The sequence below is a fragment of the Lolium rigidum genome, chromosome 7 (genome assembly GCF_022539505.1).
Source record: "Lolium rigidum isolate FL_2022 chromosome 7, APGP_CSIRO_Lrig_0.1, whole genome shotgun sequence".
NCBI classification, from domain to species: Eukaryota; Viridiplantae; Streptophyta; class Magnoliopsida; order Poales; family Poaceae; genus Lolium; species Lolium rigidum.
The window spans coordinates 266,804,283-266,814,074 of record NC_061514.1 but is presented as its reverse complement, the minus strand read 5'-3'; the positions used below and the strand labels follow the sequence as shown (position 1 = coordinate 266,814,074).

The 9,792-nt window shown below is 51.6% G+C and overlaps 1 long non-coding RNA gene and 1 pseudogene across 1 annotated transcript; one reads left to right on the top strand and one right to left on the bottom strand.

Moving 5' to 3' along the window:
• Window positions 1-531: 531 nt before the first annotated feature.
• On the bottom strand, window positions 532-2,400 carry LOC124672734 (annotated as a pseudogene).
• A 2,169-nt stretch (window positions 2,401-4,569) lies between these two features.
• Window positions 4,570-5,876, top strand: LOC124669340. The gene is made up of 3 exons (XR_006992142.1): window positions 4,570-4,633; window positions 4,747-4,807; window positions 5,547-5,876. It is a non-coding gene; the product is annotated as an uncharacterized LOC124669340 (long non-coding RNA).
• Window positions 5,877-9,792: the final 3,916 nt, after the last annotated feature.

Below are 9,792 nucleotides of genomic sequence, written 5' to 3'. Positions count from 1 at the left end.
GCGTGAGGTTCAATCCTAGCGACATGAAGACGTGATTAGGAGTAAAATTAAGCACTTTAGAATATTACAGCAGCTCACTTGTGAAATTTAAATGGGTAAATGGGTAAATGGGTACGTGGGTATGGGTTATACGATCCCATACCCATACCCGCTCTACCCGATGGGTATAATATTTTCCTATTTACAATTCTATGGGTAATATTTTGTCCCATACCCGTACTCTTATTGGGTTTTTATCCGGCGGGTACGCGGGTGGTGGGTACCCATTGCCATCCCTAGCCTATTGTATGAATAGGCTATATGATGACTTTATGTGACATGGCATGGCTACTATAGCCAGCAGCGGGCTCTCTTATTAATCTTGCTCTAACGGTCACAGACAGGAAGACGATAATAAAATCTTTCACTCTACTATGAAGGATTGGAGGTGCTCCAGCTAATGGCATTCGTAGAACAGTCGTTGGCTGATGGGGCATTGGCTGATCATGGTCTTGGTGATGATGCACTGCTCGATGATGCATTGGCTGACCACTAGATGAATTCGCTCATCATGGTGAGCACCTGCGACATCCTGGGCCTCTCCTCCGGCGCCTCGGCGGTGCAGAGGACGCCGATCCTAACCATCCCCATCGTCTCCTCCCCTCCGCCCTCCTCCTCGCCGCCCTTGGCCGTCACCACCGCGAGAAGCATCATACCGAAGCTGTACACGTCCGACTCCTGCGTCGCCCTCGCGCCCGACGCCGCCAGCTCCGGCGCCGCGTACCCACGCCATACGCCGCCGCTCCCCGCCGCCCGGTCCAGGAACACCTCGGGGCCCTGCGGGACGGACTGCTGGAGGTTGACGGCGTAGCGCATGAGCCCGCACTCGGAGACGCACGCAGCGCCGCGCTCGTCGAGGAGGATGTTGGACGGCTTCACGTTCCCGTGCACCAGCGCCGGCCGCGCCGGGAACGTGTGGATGTAGTTGAGTCCCTGCACCGCGTCGAACAGGATGCCCTTCCTCGTCCCCCAGTCCAAGCTTCTCGTTCTCCCGCCTCCACCTGCAATGGAATGGCCAATCAAGAACACATCAACGGGAACGTGCAATGCCATGAAATTCAGGATGGGTTCCTCATCTAGCACGTAGTACGTACCATTGATTTGCAGAAGGGACTGGAGGCTCCCGTTGGGGAGGTAGTCGTAGACGAGCAGCCGCTCCCCGTTGGAGCTGCAGTAGCCCCTGAGGCTGACGACGTGCCGGTGGCGGAGCCTGCCGACGAGCCGCATGTGGCGGTCGAAGGCCTTGCTCCGGCCCGGAAACTGCAGGGCGCTAAGCCGCTTCACGGCAGCCACGATACCGTCCTCGAGGACCGCCTTGTAGGTGCTCCCGGACACGCCCTTTCCGAGCACCTCGGCCGAGGCCTTGAGGAGGGTCTCCAGCCTCAGCTCCTCGCCGCCCTCGAAGCAGACAAGCGCGCCGCTCTTCTGGCACTTGTCCTCGCCGTTCCTGACCTTGTCATCCTCCTCCTGCTCGAAACCAAGCGCGGCATTGGATTTGGTAGCATCTTCCATTGGGGAGGATCTCAGCTTCCTTCTGATGTAGATGAACATGGCTACAGAGATGGCCAACGAGACCGTGACGAGCACCGCATTGCCAATGCCAGTGGCCAGGAGCGCAGTCATGCCAAGTTTACTGAATCTTCCATTGCTGGAAGAATCCATAGTACTGTTACTTGCGTTTGTTCCTGCAGTAGGAGATTGAGCGATACTGCCAGTGGTAGCATTTGAGGCACTATATTGCACTGCATTGTTGTACGCATGGACACATCTTGGGATAGGCTTGCCGCAGAGATCAAGATTGCCACCGAAAGAAGAGCTGGCAAACATGGACAGGGAGCTGGAGATGTCCCCGGCGAGCTTGTTAACGGACACGTTGAACCTTGTGATCATCGGCACGCGCAGCTCATGCAAGCTGCCACTGAAACTGTTGTGCTCTGCCCTGAGAGTGACCGAGAGAAGGCAGCGAAAGATTGAGGCTCCCGCTGAGATTGTTGTGGGAGAGCAGCGGGTGCCTCAACCTCGGGCTGGTGGAGTTGTTCGGGGGAGGGAGAGTGCCGGTCGGGGAGTTGTTCCCGACGGCGAGCACCCGATCCGGGTGAGACCAAGGAGGGGAGCCACGCTGCCCAGCAGTGCGGCGTCGTCCAAGAAGACGCCCGCGACCCTGCCCCTGGAGCACCTAACCCCGAGCCATGAGCCGGAGCATGGGTTTGGGCCGACCCATGTCTCAAGGACGGTGGCATTGCTGGGGTTATAAGATTTGAACGAGAGGAGGAAAGGGAGGTCTTGGTGGCCACCATTGGCGACTTCTCCATGGACAAACCATGTCGGAAGGTTGAAGAGGAGGATCAGGAGGGGGAACATGGATGGGCAACGATGCATTTTGATTTGATTTTTGAGTGTTGTCTCCGATCGCCTGGGTTTGAGCGAGAAAGATTGGATGAGTTTTATAGCAAAACGAGGAGAATGCTGCGCGGGGAAGTGGAGATTTTTGAAAGTTGCACGAGCAGGAGAGCGGAGCACGCGAGCTCGCGACAAGTAGAACTCCAAAAAGGAATGCTAGAGAGTAGCGTTGCGCTGCTCAGCGTGGTGTGTTGCGTTGAGGTCCTTGAGGAGGACGACAGGAGGAGGGGAACAAGTAGGTGATTTGCACAAAAATAACCCAAAAGTGAAAGAAAAGCACACACTGACCCTCCGGCGAAACTATTTCACCCATCTAACCCTTTTGTGTGGCGCCCCTCCCATCGGCGCCACACATGCCAGTGTGGCGCCCCTCCCATCGGCGCCACACATGCCAGTGTGGCGCCCCTCCTGCCGGCGCCACACACCCATCCGACGTGGCGCCCTCGACGCTGAGCTGGTGCGCCGATCCGACGTGGCAGCATGTGTGGCGCCCCTCCCATCGGCGCCACACTGTGGAACATATGGCGCCGCTCGGAAGGGCGCCACACATCCACTTAAGTGTGGCGCCTGCGCCCGCCCCAGCCCGACCACACCTCTTCTTCTCTCTTCTTTCTTCTCTGCTCACAGGAAACCGCCGCCGCCGCCCGCCTCCCCTTCGCCCCCCCCCCCACCACCAAATCCACCAAGGATTCGTCAGATCTAGCCGGCCAACTCCTTCCTCATCCATTCCTCAAGGTATTCCCCTTCAATTCCCTCCGATTCATCCACTAGTGTTGGCGGATTTGGTAGATTTGGATATGAACCCTTGACATGGAAATTTATGTTGGTGGATTTGGATATGAACCATTGATATGGAAATTAATGTTGGTGGAATCTACATTGTAGTCTATGTGTTTGAACCAAAGATTAGTTTGAACCCTAGATATGAAATTTTACATCAATGTGTTCAAACCCTATATATGTATGTGTTCAAATGTCTAATATTTGCCTAGCAAATGCATTGAAATGTGTTATGTATGCCTAGTATTTGTGATGCAATAACTCATATTTGTTAGGAATGGCTCATAATATGGTGTTCTATCCGTAGATATGAATGTATATGTATGTATATGATGTATGTGTGATGGCTTTTTTGGATATGTTGTCATGTATGTGGTGCTCATATTTGTTAGAAATGGCTCATAATATGGTGTTCTATCCGTAGATATGAATGTATATGTATGTATATGATGTATGTGTGATGGCTTATTTGGATATGTTCTCATGTATGTGGTGCTCATATTTGTTAGAAATGGCTCATAATATGGTGTTCTATCCGTAGATAAAAATATGAATGTATATGTATGTATATGATGTATGTGTGATGGCTTTTTTGGATATGTTGTCATGTATGTGGTGCTCATATTTGTTAGAAATGGCTCATAATATGGTGTATTTGTGTAAACATGTAGGATGGTGTGGCTCCTAGATCACACTACTAGGAAAAGGCTTATAGCCGCACTTCGTACCGCCGGCAAGTTCGCTTCGAGGTGGCCGGCGGTAAGTTACCGCCGGCGAGCTGGTTTGGGGTCGCCGGGGATAGGCCCCTTACCGCCGGCGAGTCGGGACTGAAACCGCCGGGGGTAAGTTGAGCTGAGAGCACTCAGATGGACCTTCTATTACCGCCGGCGAAATAGGTTAGAAGGCGCCGGGGATAAGGCTAGCTACCACCGGCGAAGCCACGTCGAAAGCGCCGGGGGTAACATGAGCTCGTATTGTCCATCCGGACCACCAGCGACCATGATTCCTATTCGCCGGGGGTAGATGGCGCGCTGTGGTCGAGGGCACCACACCCACGCCAGCCACACACGCGCCCACCCACCCATGACACGCACCCACCCACCCATGACACGCACCCACGCACACAGCCACACACGCATCCATTCCCATCCTGGGACTACACCCAGCCCCAGGCCTCCTCCTCTCTTTATCTCGCCGCCTCTGTCGCCCGCCGCCTCCCTATCCCACCTTCCGCTGCCAGATCCGCCGCTTCCTCTCTCGAGCCATGGCCTCCACCTCCACCACTGCCGCCGACGAGGCCGGGACCAGCGGAGAGGTCGCCGTCCGTCCTCGACGCGCGCTGGAGGAGCTGTGGGATGAGACCTTCGTGCAAGATCTGCCCGCCGACCCGCGCTCCGAAAACATCCCGCGCCAGGTCCTCTCCTCTGCTCTTTACTAGTCTCTCTATATATTAATTATCGCGCGGTGAATTCCCCCACTCCACAAAGGTGTTGCTGCCATGTTAATCTCCCAGTTTTGGGTGCGCAGGTGCTGCACGCGTGGCATGGTCCCCGGCCGTCGCCGACCTCCTCGATCTGGATCACAAGGAGTCAGTCCTCTCCCGTTCCTAGTCCCCCAAAATCAATCACTACATCACCCTTTTTGTTTACTGCTACTGCTGCTATTTCACTTAATAATAGCACTAGATGATATTTTCCTGCTGATAGTTGGTATAGCATGACCGTCCATCGCTACCTTTGCAGCAACTGCAAATTATTTGTATCTGTACACGTATGTATTTGAGAAATTAATAGTTTCAGTGTTAACAAAGCAGCACAAATATAAATGAGTTTGGGCAAATATTTAATGCATGTGTTTGTAGATACGCTTGAGCTTGCAGTGCTTGCTTGGTATTACTACAGTATGAACATGAGTTTGATTGCCTTGCTTGCAGTGCTTGCAATTTATACTCCAACGTAAATGAATTTTTTCTGTAACTTATGATGCTGAGGTAATCTAAACTTGACTGACAATTCATGTCTCACATAATTTGCATTATTATTTAATGAAGAGAATGTCTATGTGAACTGTCTGGATATCTCTGAAAGAATGACACATACTTAAGTTGTTTAACGAATTATACTCGTAGCAGTTTTTTCTTCATTTAGCTGAATTGTTTGAGCAAGATATTACATGTCCAGTTTTCAAATTGATTATACAAATAATAGTCGTATCATTGTGCAGACTATTGTGGTTTATGCTATTGTTATGCACTGCCTTATTTTCTGAAGGTATTTTGCTACCTGGGCCCTATCTAATACATGTCCTTCCTGTATGTGGCTTTGCAGACGAAAAATTTCTGCTTCTCAAGACCTTGAGTTGGAGGAGCTACTCTTGATGCGCAGAGCTGTCGGTGTATACGGGTGTATATTTCATTGCTGCACTTTGTCTAGAGTAATAACTATAGAGAAGGGCACACTACTTTGGTTGTTTTGGTGGGTTGTCGGAAATCTCCCCAACTTTCTGTATTCCGGAACGGAGGGAGTATATCTGTTGTTATGAACACATTTGGGAACTTCCTATATCTGTTGCGTTACTGATGTGTATCTTGCTGTCATTCTGGTATTTGCATGTATATTCTGTGTAGTCTGGTGTATATACAGTGTAATTCAAGATTTTTTTTTTGGCTCTTGTTATTATTACCTCTGGCGAATTTTTAGTTTTACCCCTGGCGAGAACGTAAGCGCCGGCGATACGCAACGTTACCCCCGGAGAATTGGCTAGGTGCCGGTGGTAACAAATACCGCTGGCGAAATGGAGAAGGCGCCGGCGGTAAGTTGGACTTACCACCGGCGAAATACAAAGCGCCAGGGATAAGCCCTTACCACCGGCGAGATGATCGCCGGCGAACACGAAGATGCCGGCGGTAGCCAATCTGGTGCGCCAGCGGTAAGGTAATTCGTAGTAGTGTCAAGAGTATGACAGGGATCACCAGGCTTTTCATATGACGGAGAGGACAACGGATCTTCACCCTTTGAAGATTCGTTACCATGGCACAGTGGATATACCGTATGACGAGAGGTACACGGAGTTCATCGAGCCTACCGGTCTTCTCCCGTTCATATCCCTTGTATGCCGTGGGGGGGCCGAACATGAACGCCGCGGCACTCACCGCTCTTGTCGACCGGTGGAGGCCGGAGACGCACACCTTCCACTTGAGGGCCGGCGAGATGACCCCTACTCTTCAGGATGTTTCCATGATCCTTCGACTACCTATTTAGGGCGAGCCACTGTGTATGAACACAACTTCTGATGGGTCGCGCCAGCAGATGGAGGCGCTTATTGGCAGGGCTCCTCCGCTGCCAGCACAACCAAAGGCGAGGGCTCCCGCCGGCGCATCTTTCTCTTGGATTAGGCTTAACTTTGGACAATGCCCGGAAGGGGCCAACAGGGACACTCTGAGGACGTACAGCCGCGTGTACTTATGGTACATGATTTCGAGGACTCTCTTTCCTGACAGTGGGGGGAAGCTGGCCCATTGGTGTTGGCTGAAGGCGCTTACGGTGTTGGAGCACCGGTGGAGTTGGGGAACAGCGGCACTTGCCTACCTCTACCGGCAGGTGATGATTTGTTCTATGTATTATTTTTCTATAGTAGTGTGATAGACAAAATACTAACCAAATGTCTTATGTACGCAGTTGGACGAAGCTTGTCGTGGGACTGGGAGCGGCGGTATTGGTGGATGCTTGCTCCTACTTTCCGTATGGAGCTGGGACCGCCTATCAGTTGGGCGGCCTAGGACACTCACCGAGAGGCCATGGCCTCATCACCATGAGAACCTTGATCGGGAGCCGACTTGGGCATATCTTTGGGACAATGTCTCGGAGATGACGAGCGATCCAAAGATCATGTACAGGCAGTACACTGAGGAGTTGGACACTCTTACCGCTGAGCGGTGTAACCGATCACTCTTTTGCAATCCGAATTCATAAATTCTACTGGCATGTTGTAAATTCTGAAATATTTGTATGTTGTAGGTGGATTGGGAGCCATATGGTACCTACTACCGTATTGGCGCGGGGATGCCTGACCTCAACCAGAAGTGCACGGAGGAGGCGCGATTCTGGCGTATGCGCTGCCCACTCATATGCATGTGGCTTGTTGAGTACCACCAGCCGCACAGAGTGATGAGACAGTTTGGGCTGTATCAGGAGTGCCCACCTCAGTAGCAAGACACGGACAAGGCGCTTCATAGGTAAACTTCTGGAATCATGCGATGGAAGATTCTTGATAGAAGAGGTAGAATCTAACTTCTTGATTCTTGCAGGCTTGATAGGCAGCGACAGAGGAAGATCACAAATTGGCCAGTCCATCATAGCGGCCACGTCGCAGCGTTCCAATACTGTTTGGAAGCGACACAGACTGTTGCCCCTGTGGAGATTGTGCCTCACGACTTGGCCGCTTTCAACAACTACCTCCAATGGTTCCATGAAAACACGCGTATCGAGTTAGTGAAGCACGCGTATGCTGAGGACATCTTGGACGACCCCATCGAGTTCGATGAGGTTGCGCAAAGCCAGCACGACACCTTTGCTCGCAGAGGGAGATCGACTTCTATTGCTTCCGAGCTGAACTTCGTGGTAATGGATTCTCTCACTAACTAGTACATCATCTAGATTGCCATGTGCTCGCTTAAATTGTGTATGCTATGTTTGTCACAGCGGTCGGAGATCCAAAAACAGCCGACGAGTGCGAGATTATGTGGGACCGTGAGCGGGAGAGATGAAAAGCCTGTCGGACCGTTGCGGCATTTCATTAAGGTATGATCACCAACTTTGAATGTACGCTATTATGTTCTGGTGGCTTTGTAACCATGAGTTCCATGACGCAGAGCACTGCACGAAAGATGCGGCGGTTAGCCAACTTGCTAGGTTGCCGCGAAGGCAAAATTCCTACATCCTCCTCTTCTGAAGAGCCGGAGGTATGGACTATTTTGTTGCTGTCAAACATGTTCTTACTAATTACAACTTTTGTAATCTCATGTGTTCATGTTTGTGAAGATTCCTCACGACGACGAAATTTTGAGTCAAAGCATTAGTCGCGGCAAGAAGCAAGCCCCACGGTCAGCTTACCAGTTGAAGCCAAGGGGCAAGGCTCCAAACCGGTACACTCCGGAAGATTATGTCAACCGAGGAAAGAAGGTTGTCATTGAGGAGGATGAGGGGCCGCCGCGGAGATCATCTTTGTCGAGGATGAGGAACGACGAGCCGTTATCTTCAGAGGAGGAGGAGCAGGAGGAGCAGCAGCAACAAGAGCCACGGCAGCAGACGAAAAGGATGGCCGTCCGGAAGCAGCCCGTGAGGATGGCACGTCGAGGACGAAACTAGGATTTGCTACGTGTTGTTGTGAACTCTATCTTCATAAGTATCGTATTGTGAACCATATGTCATTTCGAACCATGTCTGTAATGCTACTTGTTGTTTGAATCTACGTGCTACGATGTGAGCTATGAAGTGTTATATGTGTATGTTCTCAAATTGCTACTTGTTGTGTCCAATGTTGTACTCAAAACTGTTGGAGTATGGTAGGATTTTTCATGGTTTTAACACAAGTCAATGTGTGGCGCCCTCCACACTGGCGCCACACTGCACTGTGTGGCACCCGTGGCATCGGCGCCACACATGCCAACTTATATCAACTTTTGGGTCGAAAACATCCAGGGGCTCCGGACGATAAGTCCTTAGCCGTTTTGGCGACCCTCTTTGTGTCGCGCCCGCGGCATCGGCGCCACACTCTGAGGTGTGACGCCCGTGGCATCGGCGCCACACAAACAACCTCGTCAAAACGGCTAAGTCACAGACGATTTGTCTCACAGTATGTTTTGGGCAATTATAAGTGTGGCGCCGATGGGAGGGGCGCCACACATGCTGCTACGTCGGATCGGCGCACTAGCTCAGCGTCGAGGGCGCCACGTCGGCTGGGAGAGTGGCGCCGGCAGGAGGGGCGCCACACTGGCATGTGTGGCGCCGATGGGAGGGGCGCCACACAAAAGGGTTAGATGGGTGAAATAGTTTCGCGGAGGATCAGTCTGTGCTTTTCTTTCATTTTTGGGTTATTTTTGTGCAAATCGCCGAACAAGCAGATGCGGCGAAGAGAAAGCAAACAAGGCGCCTTTTTTCACACCTTGGGCAGAAGGAATTTTGGACGTTTTTGGAGAGGCAGATGCGTGACTTGGTGCGTCCCGTGAACCGCGACGGTCGCCGTGCGCGCGTACATGTTGTACTTTGTTGAGATGAACGAAAAGTGAGGCCAAGGACTCCTCCTTCTACTGCGGGGCAGCGCACTAGTGCAGTAGTGGTGGTGGCTCTTGTTGGTGGCTTCAGGTGCCACGGTAGTGAGCAGTCAAGATTCCTTCCTGTCATATTATGTTCTATAGAACTTACATCATTTGATTTGTGCTAGTCATTAGTTGCAAAATGAGTTACAACAAAAATTTAATGACACGAGAACAAAATTAGTTCTCAGTCGACTACGAACTAGGGCATCTCCAGCGGCCCGATGCATTTCAGGCGAACAAAAATTGATCGCGCGGGT